This window comes from Aegilops tauschii, chromosome 5 (assembly GCF_002575655.3).
Source record: "Aegilops tauschii subsp. strangulata cultivar AL8/78 chromosome 5, Aet v6.0, whole genome shotgun sequence".
Classification (NCBI taxonomy): Eukaryota; Viridiplantae; Streptophyta; class Magnoliopsida; order Poales; family Poaceae; genus Aegilops; species Aegilops tauschii.
Window position 1 is genome coordinate 45066715 of NC_053039.3, and position 22517 is coordinate 45089231.

The following is a 22517-nucleotide window of genomic DNA, read 5'->3' on the forward strand; positions in this document are numbered from 1 at the left end:
GCTACACCAACGTAATTAGCTAATGAATATGCTACAACAAGATAAGTAGCTGATGAATATTATGTGCATACCGATATCTTGCAGGACCACGAAGAAGGTAAAAGAATTTCATATCTCAAATAATTTGATAGTAAAAAAGTTCATGTATTATGTGTCCTCAAATAAGTGAGTGGAAAGTTCTGCCAAATCTCTAACACCCCAATTTTTGCCTTTTTTTTCTTTTAGATTTCTTTGGTTTTTGCTCCGTTTTACTTTTTGGAGTGGTTCTGTAGACTTGAAGCCTGAGAAGATCATCATTCCTTCTGCTCTCACATGGTTCACTACTAGGGAAAACCCTAGTAGTAGCGCGGGTTGTGGTGCTAGTAGTAGCGCGGGTAGCCGCGCTACTACTACGGCGCTACAGCTAACAGTTAGTAGTAGTGCAGTATAAACCCGCGCTATTACTATTGACTATATCAGTAGCGCTTTTATGGAACACGCTACTATTAAGTAGCTGTAGCGCTTTTGTATCCCCGTGCTACTGTTGTATCTTTCATCATTTTTCCTGTTCCCTGCCCCGTTTCACATTTCAGTTTATAGTTTATAAACTGCAGCTTCACATGTACCAGATAACAATATCATTAACCACAATACCATATAGTCATACAGTAGTCATACAATAGCATAAAGCATTATAGGTACTCATACATAGTCAACATGCATCCTCACATGAATATCGCATATATGATAAGCAGTACTAGCTAGGTAGTCTAACAACCACACATATATAGCAGTTCTACTAGGTATATATAGTCATATAACCACACACATATGTAGTTCTAGATGATATCGACGACGATCATCATTCTCAAGCCTGGGCGGTGGGTGTTCCTGATAGTAATTAGGATGGCATGTCCAATACGAAAAATTCTTGCCAACGAGGAATCTCTTCCACCCAACGGAGTTTAAGTGTGTGCGGTCGTCCGTGTCCACGCCGTAAGTACAGGTGGTGACGGAGCCCCTTGCGGTAAGGCGTAGTCCAGCTGAGCCTTCTTCATCAGGCTCGATACCACAACTCACAGATAGGCTCTTTGGCAATTTCTGAATAATAAAAACATATCAATTAATAAGTAGCCTCACACATACTCTTGCAAATATATTTCTACTAAGTATAGATTTCTACACTATCAAAAGACACAGTACTACACATTTCTACTAAGCATAAATTCTACTAATAAGTATGTATGGATTATCTACACTATTAATAGTTCCTTGGATTTTACACTAATAAGCATGTGATCGGACTCTACACTAAAGCATATCATCGGATAATTTGCATTTGTAAGTATAACAATAAAGCATATCATCGGATTCACTAAGCATATCAAATTACTACAGTTAGTATAACATACCATATCATACTGATCGACCATGGTACTTGTCAGGCGGGTCACGAATGGCACCCCGACAAAGTCATCACGTGGCGGAATTATGTCCCATAGGTTGCACACCTCCTCCTCGCTCAGCCTCATCATGAAGTGGGTCCTCATCATCTTCATCGAGAGGGTCCTCATCATCTTCATCATCTTCCACCTTGTTGATATAAATGACAGCCAGCTTGGGTCTTTCTGCTCTGAAGGAGAAGCTGATCAACTCACCACCAGTAACACGCATGCGGGCGAGGAAACGGGCCCATCCATCTCCTCCAATCTGCGACATATACGTCTTTTCTCGACCTCCATAGTGTAGGCCCCCCAGAAGCCTCAAATGTCACAGTGTCTCCTGTCAGCTTGTTGAATTTCAACCTCACATTGCATGGGATGATCTGTGTAAAAAAGCAAAATAACACAATGCAGTAATGCCAACACTAAAAACAAAATAGTTGTTACATTTCATATAATTTCTTACCATCGCATGACGAAAACTCGGCTGGAAGTAGATGCCGAACAGCTTGCCAGTTGCAAGGCTGCTGGCGCACCTTGACTTGCACAGTCGACATGGTGGTGGTGGTGGTGGCGCCATTTTCCTAAAGCAATATGAGCAAAGGATTAACGATCCACTTCACAGGAAAGAAAAACGGTAACATGTGATATTTTTGGTTCTTCTTCAGTTATATTTTCATAGTGGAACCCGATCCCAAAAAGTAAACAACAAGCTCTCAATTAACTTACTAACACCTTCTATAATAGAACCAACAGCTAGCAGGCAAATGCCAAATCAGCCAACAAGACTCACAACCAACAAGTTCTCAATTAGCTTACTAACACCTTCTAGAATAGAACCAACAGCTAGCAGGCAAATGCCAAATCTTGTGTATATATCACTGATATCTCTAGATGAAGAGATTCTTCCGCGAGAAGCAATTTGATGGCCAAATCTTGTGTACTAGATCGGCAACGCGCCTTGGCGCGAGGGTGCCGGTCCCAACGATATGGTCAACCGATGGAAGATCAAACGTCATGATGTATCAGTATGAAGGCAAGTTTTAGCACATGTAACAGAACAACCGATTATCTGGCCGGTTCAAGAGTAAGAAGAAACATTCAATATGTGCCAGAAGAGTAACATCATCAAGTTAAACACGGGCATGAGACTATCAAAGTTAACCCGTGCCAGAAGCAAAGCAGCATCCACTATGGTCATACGAATAGAAAAACTAATTAGCTAACATTAAGTTCAGTAATATGAGCAGAAACATAAGAGAGAAAAAGCCAACAATGGCAATGGAGGCGATAAAACTACGAAGCCATAGTTAGGCATACAATAGATAGCTTGGTTCAATTGCCTCCGTGAGTGCCATTCCATATGAACTTGATGTGAATAGTTTGTGAGATAGATGACCACAAAATTATTTTTGTATAGGCAATGCACTTGAGATTTGCTTTTAAAGCATATGGACAGTGAGCGATGGTTTCACCCTTCTAATCTTGGAAGGCGAAGACCCAGATCTGTTATTCTTTGATCCCTGCCGCCTCGACAAAAATTTTAAGACCAAAAGGATTGTTGTCAGCTTGGACCTAGCAAGATATGTCGTAGTAATCATTAAGCAATCACATTGGTAAGCAACACTGGAGGGCACAGTAGAACCAAATATATACATGTTGACCATATCTTAATCATGATAGATCCAGTTTTCTGAAAATATAAACAACCAAGCTTCTATCAAGCCTAAACCCACTACTGGAAGCAAAGTAAATTTCCTTATATACAGTGACTCTACCGGCAGTTTGGTTTGTTTGCCTGTGTGGGTGTTGACTTGCTTCAGAAGTCATAGATACAAATAGAATCATAATAAGTGGTTTTAGAAAATATATCAAGTTCTAAAGATAAATAAAACTACTTTCAGTATATATAGTAGATGCCATTGCAGATAACACTCCAATACTAACATTAGAAAAGGTAATCTGGTTTTGGTCACACCATCAAAAAATTAGATAAACACCAGATGGCAAACAAAATACATGTTAAGCCTCCATCCTTGTGATTATTGTTTTTCTTGTTCCGGAGCTCCTGTACAAATGATTTACATGGTGATCCGGAAAAAGTTGAAGCAAGCATATAAATAGTGACCCTCCTAGTGAGTGAACAAAATGTAAAAAAAACTCATTTTCATTTAGTGCAAACTATGATTCAATCTTTCTTCTTTTTCCAACAAAAATGTTAATATTCAGAAGGTAGTTGGAGACAGGGCTACACCTTATGAATGTTTTAATCTTACGGTTCAATGAATTGCATAGGCAGAGCACACAGTTGATGGATTCAAACTATTTTTAAGAGATGATGTGGCAAGGCTAAGAAGATGAAAATAATTAAGAAGAAAAGTTCATGCTCAACAACTTACGAAGATTTAACTGGGTAGTGCCTCATGGCAGTCATCAACCTTTGAGCCATAGAACCGTAAGATCAAACTGAGACTCAAGCCTGCATAACCATAGGAAGAAAAGGATCATCAACAAAGAGGACAAAGTGAATCAGGAACCAGTTCCTGGTTCCTCTAAAAAATCATTCTAAATGACAAACTGTGAGAAGAAAAAAGAACTGGTCTAATGACATAGATGTGTTAACCGGCAAACACTACCAAGTCAGATCAAATACTCAGCTTATTTCTGTCCCTTTTCAATATTAAGAACGATTATTAAGTAACCAGGTACATAACAAAAACAAATAATGCCTACATAGTATCTCATCTCTCTTAATACATCTACACTGATTTCGATGTACAATTTAGGACCAATGGAAAACCAGAAAAACACAAAAAACCTCACACAATAAAGCTAAAACTAAATAATGCACGCCGTCAAGACCTATCTGGCGTGCAACATCTGTCACTACAAAAGGACATCGGCGTCAATCACAGCGGTAGGGCCATCAGCATAGCCAACAGGAATTGCAGGCCGAACCACGGTCGCAGCTACTGACTCCAACATATTTTTGAACGTAGATATGATACATGATTGAGAATACCTAATCAGTAAAGCACCACTACCCAACCATAAACATAGAGGAAGTAATATGAGCCGAAATCTCTAATGGCATGAAAAAAATTAGAGCATGTTTGACATATCATTTTGAAACTACAACTATGAAATAAACTACAGCCAAGAAAGAAAACATTAAGTATCTAGAGAGCATACACTGCTTTCTAATAGGAAAGAAGGTAATTTAACTGGCAAGGTACTGCCACTGACTCCAACATGAAAGAACGAAGAAAACTTTTGTAATCACCCTCTGCCATGCTCATATTTCTTTTGTAATCAGTAGAGTAGTTGCAACCATGCGCATATCACTAAGCAAAAAAAAGAGAAGGTCACGACTTACTTAATGTTTGACGGCGGCAAGAGCCACGATGGCATCGGCGGCGGCGGTGGCGTCCGATCGCCAACAACCATGCATATATCAAGTGCCATGATATGTGAAGCAAGACATAGGAATACAAGATGGAAACAAAACAGAGGCACACATGATGCATACTTTACCATACAAACTTAAGGCGGCAAGAGAGGCCCCTATAACTTGCTGGGAGCATGTCTTTCTAGTATAACAAAGTGCAGGTTACTCTTAACCAGATTAAATCAAGGACCAACAACAAACAATAAAAGATCAAGAACAACTCATATGCAATAAAGGTATGAGAGAGAAGAAATCTTTACATAAGACAACTATAAACACCGGAGCATAAATAAGCAACACCTTTAAATACAAATAAAAATGATCCAGGGTTCATTGCATAGTGGGCTCAGATCTGACTTTCCTCGATCATATAACCTACCCCGTCTCTTATCACCAGATCAATTTGTTTATACAGTGGAGCTGCACTGGTTATCACTCAACAAGAATGACCATCCAAGGACGGAGCAACAAGTATCACAGGATCAAAAAGGATTCTAGAGACAAGAGGGAGGATTCAACTTGATACCCACAGGTGCCTCGATTGCTCGAAGGCACACTTATTTCAGACACGGCTAATCATCATCGCCCCAGCACAAAAGCCATCGGAGCATGAATAAGTAACACCTTTAAGTACAAATAAAAATAGTTCAGGGTTCATTGCATAGTGGGTTCAGATTCGGCTTTCCTCGATCATATAACCTACCCCCGTCATCTCTTATCACAGATCAATCTGTTTATACAATGGAGCTGCCCTGGTTATCACTCAACAAGAATGACCATCCAAGGACAGAACACAACAAGTATCACAGGATCAAAAAGGACTCTAGAGACAAGAGGGAGGATCTAGCTTGATACCCACGGGTGCCTCGATTGCTCAAAGGCACACTTATTTTAGTTAAGGTTAATCATCATCGCCCTAGCACGAACACTACTGATCAATTTAGCAAATCCAGGAGCATAGCTATACAACCAGAGCATCCACATGTAAACCAGATCATCGCAGGGACTCCTATGATAGAAACCAAACATGAACTCAGCCTGCAAACCCTAGAATAGCATGCATCTACAACTAAAGAGCTCAAGTAGGAACCGATGCATGAGCAGGGAATAGAGCATCAACCAGACGAGCACCACATCAATATAGCCACGGCCATGTCCAATGCAGTAGCCGAAGCAGATGAGCAGGAGGAAGATGGAGCTCACCAAGGGAGGTTGTAGCCGAGGCAGTACTCAGTGGGCACCGGGTTGCGCCTGAACACCGTCCAACCGGCGAGGAACCACGTCGGAGTTACGCCTTGCACTGCCCCGCCGACGAGCCTGCATACCATAGGAAGAAAAGGATCATCAGCCAAATTAGGAAACCAGTTCCTGGTGAAGAAAAAAGAACAGATTCTGATTCCTATAAAAATCAACTTTAGATGACAACCCCTGGTAAGAAAAATCAGGAAGCAACAATCTTAAAGAAAGTAGCATCGATCCCTAAGCCACAAAAGGATCATACAGCAGCAACTACAACCCACACCATAGGGGGGAAATCAATAAATGCAAGGCATAAGTGGGAAAATTTGCAACAAATGCAAGGAAGCATATATTACCAGGAGTCTAAAATAATATTTTCATTCAGCAAGGTGCCATGGCTGAGTATGCTTGCGCACCCTAGTTGTCAATCCTAAGACAGACTGTTTTGTGCTTAACGGTGAACCTTTTTTATCTTTCTATAGTAAGAAATAAATTATGGCATTTCATAAATGATTTAGTCACGCCTCAACATGTAATAAGTAACAATAAACCAGAAGAAACAATTATGTCTTTGCTTTCCCTCTATATAAAGAATGTCCTTATTATTCCTAGGAGGCATGTTGCCATCAAGTTTCTTGCTGGACTGCCTAATTCCAACATTTAACAATGATGCATATCATTTTAGAAGACTAAATACCTTACCACTACAACCATAATCACCGTCATCGACTTGCACATCCTAATTTTGACATAGTAACCTTCAATAATGATCGGAACCGGTATTGAGAACCTAGTCGCCGTCAACCACTACAACCATAAACAACACAAATAAATGATGTAACCAGCTCATACAAATTCGTGGTTTTTCTTCTCTGCAGAGCTTATACTAATATTTCTACATGCTAACAACACAACATAACATCATTCTCAAATGTGCATCTGCTAATCTAACAAATATCCCCATCTCAAACAGAAAGCTGTAGATATTTTCACACAGATGATGACCAAATCACTGTACTGAATTTAATCTAGCTCCTAAAAACATCACCTGGATAACAACTGCAACCACGACATATTTGTCCTATGATTATATGGCTAAGCAAGGACCAAACTTCTCTAGTTACTTACCGGATAAGTGGTTCCGACGGCCGAAAGTGCCTGAGCTCTGAGGAGTCAGGCGAGGTGCTTCGTTTCTTCTTTGCCTCGCGTGGGGACAAGGGAGGAGACGAAGAGGAGCCGCCGGAGTCCACCAGAGCCGCGCCGGCGACGAAGGCAATGCCCAGCCCGAAACCCTAGCCACGGCCGAGGGTCACAAGCGAGCGTAAGAGGGCCCCATCCTCTCTCTCTCTCCTACAGGGACTCGCACATTCGTCGACGGACGCGGGAGAGGAAGAGACGAGCGGCGCGACTATGTGCTGGGGGGGCAGAGAGAGGTGTCGGGGAGGAGGCCGACCCCCTGGGCCACGCCGCCTGCGCCGCGTCCCGTACGTCGCCGCCTTTGCCTCGCCTCGCCATTCCTCCTTCCCTCCCGTGGGAGCCGGGGCCGGGCCGGGGCGTTAGGGTTTGGGCGGTGCCAGATCGGAGGGGTGGAAGGAGGAGGCCGTGAGGGGAAGAGGCCGGGCGGCGGCAGGTCTGGAGGAGAGGGATGCGCGGGTGGGGAGGAGGCCGGGCGGCGGCGGGGAAGGAGGAGAGGGAGGCCCGGGTGGGGAGGAGGCCGGGCGGCGGCGGGGAAGGAGGAGAGGGAAACGCGGCTGGGAGGAGGAGGCGGCGCGAGCGGGAGAGGAGCCGGCCAGGGTTCACCACGGGAGCCGGCCCTTTTATACCCCGTGCGAGTGAAATGACGAAAATGCCCCCGGCGGGGCAGACTATTTATGAGCGGTGGCACGAAACGGGAGTAACAATTCATTCCAGCAGTAACTTTTTTTGATCCGACGGACGAGGTCATTACAGGGGTCGATCTGACGGCCCAGATCCAATCAAGCCACCCGATCCGACGGCCAGGAATCCCAAATCGCTGTGGTGCGGCCTGAGGAGCTTCTATTCTTATTTCTGGATATATATCACCAATTATAAGCCGATTTTTTTTTCATAAATATCTACCAAATCAGGGTACCACCTACCAAGACATTTCATCTAATTTGGCCCTTATTGCCTAAAATAACTGATTAAAAAAACAAGTGGCAAATTTAATTGGGATTAACTTAGCACTTGCAAACCAAATACTTGTATCAAAACCAATATCTAGCAAAGCATTTCAACTAAATTGGCACCTACATTTTGCCAAAAAAATAACTTATTACAGAAAAACAAAAGCATCTAGCTATCCATGTATAGAAAAATAACAATAAAAGGGTGCGTTTCTTTCCAAGCATCTAGCTAGGTCATGCCAAATCTTCAGAGGTAACGAACTACACCTCACTACGCCACTGCATGTCCATCTGAAATTTGCAAGCCCTCGCTGCATCTAGCTAGGGCAACCCTCGGGGGTGCTGACGAGGAGGGGGGATGGCATGGTGACCTCGGTCGGGGGTGCTGACGAGGGGAAGGCCGATGACTTTCCTACGAGAGGAGGCGACGACAGCGACTGGTGAGGGGATCGAGGGCGGTCGGCCAAAGGCGCCCGGCCAGAGCTCACGTGCAGCGACAGAGTGGGCGGCGAGAGGGTGGAGGAGCAGCGGAGGGGGGCGAGAGGGGGAGGAGCATTACCTGCGGTGGCGGTGGCGCGCGGTGGCAGAGGAGAAACCCTAACCGCAGCTGCCGGCGTCGGGCGGGGGGGGACGATTGAAAGAGATGAGGGTGCGGGGGGGCGGCCTGTGGGTTTTCTTTTGCTGTAGCAGTAGGGCTGGTCCAGGGAGCGCGCTACTGCTAAGCCAAATAGCAGTAGCGCTTTGTCCTAGAAAAATGCTACTACTAAGGCTAAGCATGTAAAAAATATCAAAAATATACATTGGTCATCATTGATCTTTTTGTGTAGAATCTAAATAGTCAACATGAATCCTCACCTGTATAGGTACAGGCGAAGATTCATATTGCAGCCACAAATCCAACACATACAGTTCAATCAGGACCAAGTGCTTGTGATAGTTTGAGAAGTAACATATTTAAGGTGGCAAACACCCTGTTCGCTTAGCAGTATGAGACTAAACTTAATTAGTTGCAAGAGGGAATGATACTTAGCAGCAACGAGTGTTGGAGAAATGTGCTACTACTAAGTACTTTAGCAGTAGCGCGTCCGTGAAAAGGGCGCTACTACTATACCTAGTCTGGAGGCAACGACCTGGCAATTGTTGTAGCAGCGCTCTTTTCAACTAGCGTGCTACTGCTACTGGGCTATTAGTAGTGCGGTCTTCTACAGCGCGCTACTGCTAATTAGCAGTAGCATTTGTTTTTAAACCACACTGCTGGTAAGATTCTGTGTATAAGGTTTTCTCTAGTAGTGGTTCGTCATTCCCAAAAATTTCTCAAGATCATGTCATTTCCATTCTAGCCCAACCCCAATCTTTATTTCTTGAGAATATTTCTTTTTCTATTAAAGGAATAATCCCGTTTGACCTAGGGTGTGAAGCAACCTATGTTTCTGTTATTCCAAAAATTCCCACAAAAGTCTCATAAATTCTTTGTATTATATCTTCCACATATATGTCAAAACCCTTCTTTGCCTAGTTCAAAAATAATTCAAAAATATTCATTTTTCATTCTATCCACAATGGCACTTTGTGAAGGAAGTGTTATTTATCTTTTCTTGATTGCCCTCAAACTTTTTGAGTGCTCTTTAATATATAAATAATTGCCACAATCCAAAATTCAGCTGCATTTCCCTAGCCAATCTTCCTCAGCAAATTCCCAAAGTTTCTGTCAAGAGAGGACCACTATGAAGGAAGTACCATTTTGGCATGTCCAAATGACATGAAATTTTTACAGTGCCTCAATATGCTCAAATCACCATCATCCACCAAATTTCATCCCAATCCAACACTCCATATAAGTGCAACTTCAAATCCTAGTTTCTGGACCAAATCTGCAGTTATGAAGCAACTATGATCAAACTTATGACTTGTGACTTCAAATTTGCTCTAAGTAACCATCCCATTTTACCAGAGCATCTAGTCCAACTTTACTACAGGAAACTTTAGCTGATGCATCCCATCAACACAAAGTTGCTTTAGTCGAGCCATCACATCAGAGAGGGCCCAGTTGGAGTGGACTACACCCTGGAAATGGTTGGCCACCCTGAGTCACCATGCACGCGGTGACTGTTGGGGAACGCGGTAATTTCTAAAAATTTCCTACGCACACGCAAGATCCATCTAGGTGATGCATAGCAACGAGCGGGAGAGTGTGTCCACGTACCCTCGTAGACCGAAAGCGGAAGCGTTAAGTAACGCGGTTGATGTAGTCGAATGTCTTCATGATCCAACCGATCAAGTACCGAACGCACGGCACCTCCGTGATCTGCACACGTTCAGCTCGGTGACGTCCCTCGTACCCTTGATCCAGCTAAGGCCGAGGGAGAGTTTCGTCAGCACGACGGCGTGGTGATGGTGATGATGAAGTTACCAACGCATGGCTTCGCCTAAGCACTGCAACAATATGACCGAGGTCGAAATTTGTGGAGGGGGGCACAGCACACGGCTAAGACAACTGTCAACTTGTGTCTATGGGTGCCCCCTGCCCCCATATAAAAGGAGCAAGGGGAGGGGCCCGGCGGTCTCATAGGGTGCGCCCCAAGGGGGAATCCTACTCCTACCAGGAGTAGGTTGCCCCTTTCCTAGTCCAAGGAGGGGAAGGAAAGAGGAGGAGGGGAGAAGGAAAGAGGGGGCCGGCCCCCTAAGCCCTAAACCAATTCGGTTTGGGCCTAGGAGGGGCGCGCCCCACAACTCCCTTGCTGCCCTCTATTTCCACTAAGGCCCATGAAGGCCCATTGACCCCCCCGGGAGGGGGGTTCCGGTAACTCCCCGGTACTCCGGTATTTATCCAGTGACCCCCGGAACCTTTTCGGTGTCCGAATATAACCTTCCAATATATCAATCTTAATGTATCGACCATTTCGAGACTCCTCGTCATGTCCGTGATCTCATCCGGGACTCCGAACAACCTTCGGTACTTCAAAACACATAAACTCATAATACCGATCGTCATCGAACGTTAAGCGTGCGGACCCTACGGGTTCGAGAACTATGTAGACATGACCGAGACTCATCTCCGGTCAATAACCAATAGTGGAACCTGGATGCTCATATTGGTTCCTACATATTCTACGAAGATCTTTATCGGTGAAACCGCACAACAACATACGTTGTTCCCTTTGTCATCGGTATGTTACTTGAAGGAAATATGCCCTAGAGGCAATAATAAAGTTATTATTTATTTCCTTATATCGTGATAAATGTTTATTATTCATGCTAGAATTGTATTAACCGGAAACATAATACTTGTGTGAATACATAGACAAACAGAGTGTCACTAGTATGCCTCTACTTGACTAGCTCGTTGATCAAAGATGGTTATGTTTCCTAGCCATTGACATGAGTTGTCATTTGATTAACGGGATCACATCATTAGGAGAATGATGTGATTGACTTGACCCATTCCGTTAGCTTAGCACTCGATCGTTTAGTATTCTGCTATTACTTTCTTCATGACTTATACATGTTCCCATGACTATGAGATTATGCAACTCCCGTTTACCGGAGGAACACTTTGTGTGCTACCAAACGTCACAACGTAAGTGGGTGATTATAAAGGTGCTCTACAGGTGTCTCCGAAGGTACTTGTTGGGTTGGCGTATTTCGAGATTAGGATTTGTCACTTGTCGGAGAGGTATCTCTGGGCCCACTCGGTAATGCACATCACTATAAGCCTTGCAAGCATTTCAACTAATGAGTTAGTTGCGGGACGATGTATTAAGAAACGAGTAAAGAGACTTGCCGGTAACGAGATTGAACTAGGTATTAAGATACCGACGATCGAATCTCGGGCAAGTAACATACCGATGACAAAGGGAACAACGTATCTTGTTATGCGGTTTGACCGACAAAGATCTTCGTAGAATATGTAGGAGCCAATATGAGCATCGAGGTTCCGCTATTGGTTATTGACCGGAGACGTGTCTCGGTCATGTCTACATAGTTCTCTAACCCATAGGGTCCGCACGCTTAAAGTTCGATGACGGTTATATTATGAGTTTATGTGTTTTGATGTACCAAGGATAGTTCGGAGTCCCGGATGTGATCACGTACATGACGAGGAGTCTCGAAATGGTCGAGACATGAAGATTGATATATTGGAAGCCTATATTTGGATATCAGAAGTGTTCCGGGTGAAATCGGGATTTTACCGGAGTACCGGGGGTTACCGGAACCCCCCGGGGGGTTTAATGGGCCAAGATGGGCCTTAGTGGAGAAGAGGAGGGGCGGCCGAGGCAGGCCGCGCGCCCCTTCCCCCTCAAGTCCAAATTGGACAAGGAGGGGGGCGGCGCCCCCCTTTCCTTCCTCTTTCCCTCCTCCTTCCCCCTTCTCCTACTCCAACTAGGAAAGGAGGGAGTCCTATTCCCGGTGGGAGTAGGACTCCTCCCTGGCGCGCCTCCTCCTGGCCGGCCGCCTCTCCCCCTTGCTCCTTTATATACGGGGGCAGGGGGGCATCTCTAGACACAACAATTGATCCCTTGGATCTCTTAGCCGTGTGCGGTGCCCCCCTCCACCATAGTCCACCTCGATAATATCGTAGCGGTGCTTAGGCGAAGCCCTGCGTTGGTAGAACATCATCATCATCATCACCAGGCCGTCGTGCTGACGGAACTCTCCCTCAAAGCTCGGCTGGATCGGAGTTCGAGGGACGTCATCGAGCTGAACGTGTGCTGAACTCGGAGGTGCCGTACGTTCGGTCCTTGATCGGTCGGATCGTGAAGACGTACGACTACATCAACCGTGTTGTGCTAATGCTTCCACTTTCGGTCTACGAGGGTACATGGACAACACTCTCCCCTCTCGTTGCTATGCATCACCATGATCCTGTGTGTGCGTAGGAATTTTTTTGAAATTACTACGTTCCCCAACAGTGGCATCCCAGCCAGGTTTTATGCGTAGATGTTATATGCACGAGTAGAACACAAGTGAGTTGTGGGCGATACAAGTCATACTGCTTACCAACATGTCATACTTTGGTTCGGCGGTATTGTTGGATGAAGCGGCCCGGACCGACATTACGCGTACGCTTACGCGAGACTGGTTCTACCGACGTGCTTTGCACACAGGTGGCTGGCGGGTGTCAGTTTCTCCAACTTTATTTGAACCGAGTGTGGCTACGCCCGGTCCTTTAGAAGGTTAAAACAGCACTAACTTGACAAACTATCGTTGTGGTTTTGATGCGTAGGTAAGAACGGTTCTTGCTCAGCCCGTAGCAGCCACGTAAAACTTGCAACAACAAAGTAGAGGACGTCTATCTTGTTTTTGCAGGGCATGTTGTGATGTGATATGGTCAAGGCATGATGCTATATTTTATTGTATGAGATGATCATGTTTTGTAACTGAGTTATCAGCAACTGGCAGGATCCATATGGTTGTCGCTTTATTGTATGCAATGCAAACACCCTGTAATGCTTTACTTTATCACTAAGCGGTAGCGATAGTCGTAGAAGCATAAGTTGGCGAGACGACAACGATGCTACAATGGAGATCAAGGTGTCGCGCCGGTGACGATGGTGATCATGATGGTGCTTCGGAGATGGAGATCACAAGCACAAGATGATGATGGCCATATCATATCACTTATATTGATTGCATGTGATGTTTATCTTTTATGCATCTTATCTTGCTTTGGTTGACGGTATCATTATAAGATGATCTCTCACTAAATTATCAAGGTATAAGTGTTCTCCCTGAGTATGCACCGTTGTGAAAGTTCTTCGTGCTGAGACACCACGTGTTGATCGGGTGTGATAGGCTCTACGTTCAAATACAACGGGTGCAAAATAGTTGCACACGCGGAATATTAAGGTTAAACTTGTTGGAAATATGCCCTAGAGGCAATAATAAAATGGTTATTATTATATTTCCTTGTTCATGATAATAGTCTATTGTTCATGCTATAATTGTATTAACTGGAAACCGTAATACATGGGTGAATACATAGACCACAACATGTCCCTAGTAAGCCTCTAGTTGACTAGCTCGTTGATCACTAGATGGTTATGGTTTCCTGACCATGGACATTGGATGTCATTGATAACGGGATCACATCATTAGGAGAATGATGTGATGGACAAGACCCAATCCTAAGCATAGCACAAGATCGTGTAGTTCGTTTGCTAAGAGCTTTTCTAATGTCAAGTATCGTTTCCTTAGACCATGAGATTGTGCAACTCCCGGATACCGTAGGAATGCTTTGGGTGTACCAAACGTCACAACGTAACTGGGTGGCTATAAAGGTGCACTACAGGTATCTCCGAAAGTGTCTGTTGGGTTGGCACGAATCGAGACTGGGATTTGTCACTCCGTATGACGGAGAGGTATCTCTGGGCCCACTCGGTAATGCATCATCATAATGAGCTCAATGTGACTAATGAGTTAGCCATGGGATCATGCATTACGGAACGAGTAAAGAGACTTGCCGGTAACGAGATTGAACAAGGTATAGGGATACCGACGATCGAATCTCGGGCAAGTAACATACCGATAGACAAAGGGAATTGTATATGGGATTGATTGAATCCCCGACATCGTGGTTCATCCGATGAGATCATCATGGAACATGTGGGAGCCAATATGGGTATCCAGATCCCGCTATTGGTTATTGGCCGGAGAGGTGTCTCGGTCATGTCTGCATGGTTCCTGAACCCGTAGGGTCTACACACTTAAGGTTCGGTGACGCTAGAGTTGTTATGGGAAATAGTATGTGGTTACCGAAGGTTGTTCGGAGTCCCGGATGAGATCCCGGACATGACGAGGAGCTCCAGAATGGTCCGGAGGTGAAGATCGGTATATTGGACGAAGGGTATTGGAGTCCGGAATTGTTCCGGGGGTACCAGGCTATGGCCAGCATGCCCGAAAGGGGTTTCGGAGGCCCCGACAAGCGTTGGGGGGCCTTATGGGCCAAGGGGAGGGGGCACACCAGCCCACTAAGGGGCTGTGCGCCCCTCCCAACCCCTCTCACGTAACGTGGAGAGGTGGGGGCGCCTCCCCTAGGGCAGCCACCCCTCCCGGCTTGGGGGGCAAGTTTCCCAGGGGTGGGGGCGCCCAAACCCATCTAGGGTTTCCCCTGTAGCCGCCGCCACTCCCCTGGGGAACCCTAGGGCGCCTCCTCCACCCTCCTTCCCCCTATATATAGTGAGGGAGAGAGAGGGCAGCCACACCCCCTGGACTGGCGCAGCCCTCTCCTCCTCCAACTCCTCCTCCTCCTCTGTAGTGCTTGGCGAAGCCCTGCCGGAGAACCACGAGCTCCATTGCCACCATGCCGTCGTGCTGCTGGAGTTCTCCCTCAACTTCTCCTCTCCCCTTGCTGGATCAAGAAGGAGGAGACGTCCCCGGGCTGTACGTGTGTTGAACGCGGAGGCGCCGTCCGTTCGGCGCTAGATCGGATCTTCCGCGATTTGAATCGCTGCGAGTACGACTCCATCAACCGCGTTCTTGTAACGCTTCCACTTAGCGATCTTCAAGGGTATGAAGATGCACTCCCTATCTCTCGTTGCTAGCATCTCCTAGATTGATCTTGGTGACACGTAGGAATTTCTTTAATTATTGCTACGTTCCCCAACAGTGGCATCATGAGCTAGGTCTATGCGTAGATTCTATGCACGAGTAGAACACAAAGTAGTTGTGGGCGATGATTTGTTCAATTTTCTTGCCGTTACTAGTCTTATCTTGATTCGGCGGCATTGTGGGATGAAGCGGCCCGGACCGACCTTACACGTACACTTACGTGAGACAGGTTCCACCGACTGACATGCACTTGATGCATAAGGTGGCTAGCAGGTGTCTGTCTCTCCCACTTTAGTCGGATTGGATTCGATGAAGAGGGTCCTTATGAAGGGTCAATAGCAATTGACATATCACCGTTGTGGCTTTTGCGTAGGTAAGAAACGTTCTTGCTAGAAACCCATAGCAGCCACGTAAAACATGCAAGAACAATTAGAGGATGTCTAACTTGTTTTTGCAGGGTATGCTATGTGATGTGATATGGCCAAAAGGATGTGATGAATGATATATGTGATGTATGAGATTGATCATGTTTCTTGTAATAGGAATCACGACTTTCATGTCGATGAGTATGACAACCGGCAGGAGCCATATGAGTTGTCTTAATTTATTGTATGACCTGCGTGTCGATGAAAACGCCATGTAATTACTTTACTTTATTGCTAACCGTTAGCCATAGTAGTAGAAGTAATAGTTGGCGAGACAACTTCATGAAGACACGATGATGGAGATCATGGTGTCATGCCGGTGACGAAGGTGATCATGCCGCGCCTCGAAGATGGAGATCAAAAGGCGCAAGATGATATTGGCCATATCATGTCACTTTATGAATTGCATGTGATGTTTGTCATGTTTACATCTTATTTGCTTAGAACGATGGTAGCATAAATAAGATGATCCCTCACTAAAATTTCAAGAGATGTGTTCCCCCTAACTGTGCACCGTTGCGAAGGTTCGTTGTTTCGAAGCACCACGTGATGATCGGGTGTGATAGATTCTAACGTTCGCATACAACGGGTGTAAGCCAGATTTACACATGCGAAACACTTAGGTTGACTTGACGAGCCTAGCATGTATAGACATGGCCTCGGAACACAAGAGACCGAAAGGTCGAACATGAGTCGTATAGTAGATACGATCAACATGAAGACGTTCACCGATGATGGCTAGTCCGTCTCACGTGATGATCGGACACGGCCTAGTTGACTCGGATCATGTATCACTTAGATGACTAGAGGGATGTCTATCTAAGTGGGAGTTCATTAAATAATCAGATGAACTTAATTATCATGAACATAGTCAAAAGGTCTTTGCAAATTATGTCGTAGCTTACGCTTTAGTTCTACTGTTTAAGATATGTTCCTAGAGAAAATTTAGTTGAAAGTTGATAGTAGCAATTATGCGGACTGGGTCCGTAAACTGAGGATTGTCCTCATTGCTGCACAGAAGGCTTATGTCCTTAATGCACCGCTCGGTGTGCTGAACCTCGAGCGTCGTTTGTGGATGTTGCGAACATCTGACATACACGTTTTGATGACTACGTGATAGTTCAGTGCGTGATGCTAACGGTTTAGAATTGAGGCGCCAAAGACGTTTTTGAAACGTCGCAAAACATATGAGATGTTCCAAAGACTGAAATTGGGATTTCAGACTAGTGCCCACGTCAAGAGGTATGAGACCTCTGACAAGTTTCTTAAGCCTGCAAACTAAGGGAGAAAAGCTCAATCGTTGAGCATGTGCTCAGATTGTCTGAGTACTACAATCGCTTGAATCGAGTGGGAGTTAATCTTCCAGATGAGATAGTGATGGTTCTCCATAGTCACTGCCACCAAGCTATTAGAGCTTCGTGATGAACTATAACACATCAGGGACAGACATGATGATCCTTGAGCAACTCACGATGTTTGACACCGCGAAAGTAGAAATCAAGTAGGAGCATGAATTGTTGATGGTTAGTAAAACGCGGGATCAAGAAGGAGGAGACGTCCCCGGGCTGTACGTGTGTTGAACGCGGAGGTGCCGTCCGTTCGGCGCTAGATCGGATCTTTCGCGATTTGAATCGCTGCGAGTACGACTCCATCAACCGCGTTCTTGTAACGCTTCCGCTTAGCGATCTTCAAGGGTATGAAGATGCACTCCCTCTCTCTCGTTGCTAGCATCTCCTAGATCGATCTTGGTGACACGTAGGAAATTTTTTAAGTATTGCTACGTTCCCCAACAAAACTTGACGAGCCTAGCATATGCAGATATGGCCTCGGAACACTGAGACCGAAAGGTCGAGCGTGAATCATATAGTAGATATGATCAACATAGTGATGTTCACCATTGAAACTACTCCATCTCACGTGATGATCAGACATGGTTTAGTTGATTTGGATCACGTGATCACTTAGAGGATTAGAGGGATGTCTATCTAAGTGGGAGTTCTTAAGTAATATGATTAATTGAACTTAAATTTATCATGAACTTAGTACCTGATAGTATTTTGCTTGTCTATGTTGATTGTAGATAGATGGCCCGTGCTGTTGTTCCGTTGAATTTTAATGCGTTCCTTGAGAAAGCAAAGTTGAAAGATGATGGTAGCAATTACACGGACTGGGTCCGTAACTTGAGGTTATCCTCATTGCTGCACAGAAGAATTACGTCCTGGAAGCACCGCTAGGTGCCAGACCTGCTGCAGGAGCAACACCAGATGTTATGAACGTCTGGCAGAGCAAAGCCGATGACTACTCCATAGTTCAGTGTGCCATGCTTTACGGCTTAGAACCGGGACTTCAACGACGTTTTGAACGTCATGGAGCATATGAGATGTTCCAGGAGTTGAAGTTAATATTTCAAGCAAATGCCCGGATTGAGAGATATGAAGTCTCCAATAAGTTCTACAGCTGTAAGATGGAGGAGAATAGTTCTGTCAGTGAGCATATACTCAGAATGTCTGGGTATAACAATCACTTGATTCAACTGGGAGTTAATCTTCCAGATGATAGCGTCATTGACAGAATTCTTCAATCACTGCCACCAAGCTACAAGAGCTTCGTGATGAACTATAACATGCAAGGGATGGATAAGACGATTCCCGAGCTCTTCGCAATGCTAAAGGCTGCGGAGGTAGAAATCAAGAAGGAGCATCAAGTGTTGATGGTCAACAAGACCACCAGTTTCAAGAAAAAGGGCAAAGGGAAGAAGAAGGGGAACTTCAAGAAGAACAGCAAACAAGTTGCTGCTCAGGAGAAGAAACCCAAGTCTGGACCTAAGCCTGAGACTGAGTGCTTCTACTGCAAATAGACTGGTCACTGGAAGCGGAACTGCCCCAAGTATTTGGCGGATAAGAAGGATGGCAAGGTGAACAAAGGTATATGTGATATACATGTTATTGATGTGTACCTTACTAATGCTTGCAGTAGCACCTGGGTATTTGATACTGGTTTTGTTGCTAATATTTGCAACTCGAAACAGGGACTACGGATTAAGCGAAGATTGGCTAAGGACGAGGTGACGATGTGCGTGGGAAATGGTTCCAAAGTCGATGTGATCGCGGTCGGCACGCTACCTCTACATCTACCTTCGGGATTAGTTTTAGACCTAAATAATTGTTATTTGGTGCCAGCGTTGAGCATGAACATTATATCTGGATCTTGTTTGATGCGAGACAGTTATTCATTTAAATCAGAGAATAATGATTTTGCCATCGAGGATAACAAGATGGGGTTTATATCATATTGCATGAGTTTATCCCTCTACATCATGTCATCTTGCTTAAAGCGTTACTCTGTTCTTATGAACTTAATACTCTAGATGCATGCTGGATAGCGGTCGATGTGTGGAGTAATAGTAGTAGATGCAGGCAGGAGTCGGTCTACTTGTCTCGGACGTGATGCCTATATACATGATCATACCTAGATATTCTCATAACTATGCTCAGTTCTGTCAATTGCTCAACAGTAATTTGTTCACCCACCGTAAATACTTATGCTCTTGAGAGAAGCCACTAGTGAAACCTATGGCCCCCGGGTCTATTTTCCATCATATTAATCTCCCGACAACAAGCTATTTCTGGCGCCGTTTTTATTTTACTTTCTTTACTTTGCATCTTTATCACAAAAATACCAAAATATTATCTTATCATATCTATCAGATCTCACTCTCGTAAGTGACCGTGTAGGGATTGACAACCCCTTATCGCGTTGATTGCGAGGATTTATTTGTTTGTGTAGGTGCAAGGGACTCGTGCCTGGCCTCCTACTGGATTGATACCTTGGTTCTCAAAAACTGAGGGAAATACTTACGCTACTTTGCTGCATCACCCTTTCCTCTTCAAGGGAAAACTAACGCAGTGCTCAAGAGGTAGCAATAATCACCCAGTTACGTTGTGACGTTTGATAGCACACTAAGTGTTCCTTCGGTATTCGGGAGTTGCATAATCTCATAGTCATAGGAACATGTATAAGTCATGAAGAAAGCAATAGCAACAAACTAAACGATCATCGTGCTAAGCTAACGGATGGGTCATGTCAATCACATCATTCTCTAATGATGTGATCTCGTTAATCAAATGACAACTCATGTCTATGGCTAGGAAACTTAACCATCTTTGATCAACGAGCTAGTCAAGTAGAGGCATACTAGTGACACTCTGTTTGTGCATGTATTCACACATGTACTAAGTTTCCAGTTAATACAATTTTAGCATGAATAATAAACACTTATCATGATATAAGGAAATATAAATAACAACTTTATTATTGCCTCTAGGGCATATTTCCTTCAGTGACTAAGTCAAGAGTGAATCAAGTTGATCAACACACAAAGTGTAGAAGATGTACCGAGAGGGATCAAGTGATCCCATGGTATGGTAAGCATTGTCCATTACGCTTTGTGTACTAACACATCATCTACGTGAGAGTTCTATGCGGGGTTAGGTATGTTTCCGTGGGCTTGCATCAAGAGGAAGATATCTTACAACCCATGGAGAGGATGACATCAAGTGGTGCGGTGTGCAAGGTCAAGTGGAGCATCCCGAAGAGATCAAGTTCTTGAAGCTTGCCGTCCATTGTGGTGTCAATGGACTTGTGAATATGTGCCAAAGAGTGGCTCACCCATAGTGGAGTATGGGGGAGCAATCAACTAGTCTTCATCGAGCTAACACATTCAAGAAAGGTGGTCCAACTTGAGGGAGTCAAGATCATCATCATCTAGCTCAAGTGGACTATGTGCAAGGCAAAGGTTTGCCCTTGATAGGTTTTCTATTTTACCGGTCTCATGGTGGTAGTTAGGAGATCGGGTTATAGGATTGATTACCGTACTATCAAGGGGGGATCTCGATGAGTAGCTTGATCGTATCATTCGTAGAGAGCTCAAACCATTGCATCCTTGCATCATCTTTATTGGTTCTTGTTTGGTTCTTCTCCTTGTGATATTTGGAGCTTATGTTCATCTTGATGACAAGCTCGAGTTCATCGAAAACAGAGTTCACTTGCATCTTCTATGATGTTTTCGATGTTGGAGGTTATGCCGGTTCTTCTCTTTTGGAGGTTTCTCTCCTCTATATCTTAAGCATACCTCCCTCCGATGCTACTCGTCGTCAGCTATCCAACAAGCTTGAGTTTGCTCAATTCAGAGCTCATATGCAAATGTTGTGACTATTTCGGTCCAACCTATTTCTTCTGTTTTGCTTGGGCTATTTTGCAGCACCCAAGCGGTAGTACCGCTTAGTACCACGGTAGTACCGCTTGCGGTACTTCCGTTGTGGACTAGCTACCGCCGCCACTACCACTTGGGCAAAGTCTTTTGTGCATGTTTCTGTTGCCTGTTTTCTCTAGGCGGTAGTAGAGCGGTAGTACCGCTCAAGCGGTAGTACTGCACCTCCGAGCGGTAGTACCTCTTGTGTTTAAATGGTTGTGCATGTTTCTGTTGCCTGTTTTCCCTGAGGGGTACTAGAGCGGTAGTACCGCTCAAGCGGTAGTACCGCTCCCCAGAGCGGTAGTACCGCTCCCCAGAGTGGTACTACCTCTCTGGCAGATCTACTATTTGTGTTTTCTGCCTCATTGGGCTGTTTTGGCCGTGCTAAGCGGTAGTACCGCTCCTCCAAGCGGTAGTACCGCTTGTGCACGACTAGTGGGCATAACGGTTGGATTCAGGGGTGCCAATTTAAGGGGGCCTTCTTCCCCAATGGACCCAATCCTTTGAGCTCGCATTTGCCCCCATTGTTAACCTTCTTCGAGCTTGCTATCTCTCCATCCCTCCATGGATTCTTGCTAGTTTTTGGGGGAAAAGAGAGAGGAGATCTAGATCCACATTTCCACCAATCACTTTCTCCTCTATGTGAGGGGAACCCCTTGGATCTAGATCTTGGAGTTCTTCGTGTTCTCTTCTTCGTTCTTCCTCTCATTTTCCTCCCTAGCATTAGTTGCTTTGGTGGGATTTGGGAGAGAAGGACTTGGGCACTCTGTGTGCCCTTGCCATTGCATTTGGTGCATCGGTTTGAGTTCTCCATGGTGATACGTGGAAGTTACAAGTTGAGTAGCTTATTACTCTTGGGTGCTTGGTACCCTTGAGCTTGTTCCTCTTGGGTGCCTTGGTGCCCTAGACGGTTCGTGGTGTTCAGAGCTCAATCGTTATGGTGTAAAGCTCCGGGCAAGCGTCGGGGTCTCCAATTAGGTTGTGGAGATCACCCCGAGTAATTTGACGGGTTCCGGTGACCGCCCCCAAGGGTTGGCA

General features: G+C 45.0%; 1 long non-coding RNA gene across 1 annotated transcript; it reads right to left on the bottom strand.

The window, feature by feature from the left end:
- Nucleotides 1–202: 202 nt before the first annotated feature.
- LOC141022295 (uncharacterized) lies at nt 203–2703 on the bottom strand. Its single transcript, XR_012183583.1, has 2 exons — nt 1392–2703; nt 203–1080 (listed from the first exon to the last, which is right to left on the bottom strand). It is a non-coding gene; the product is annotated as an uncharacterized lncRNA (long non-coding RNA).
- Nucleotides 2704–22517: the final 19814 nt, after the last annotated feature.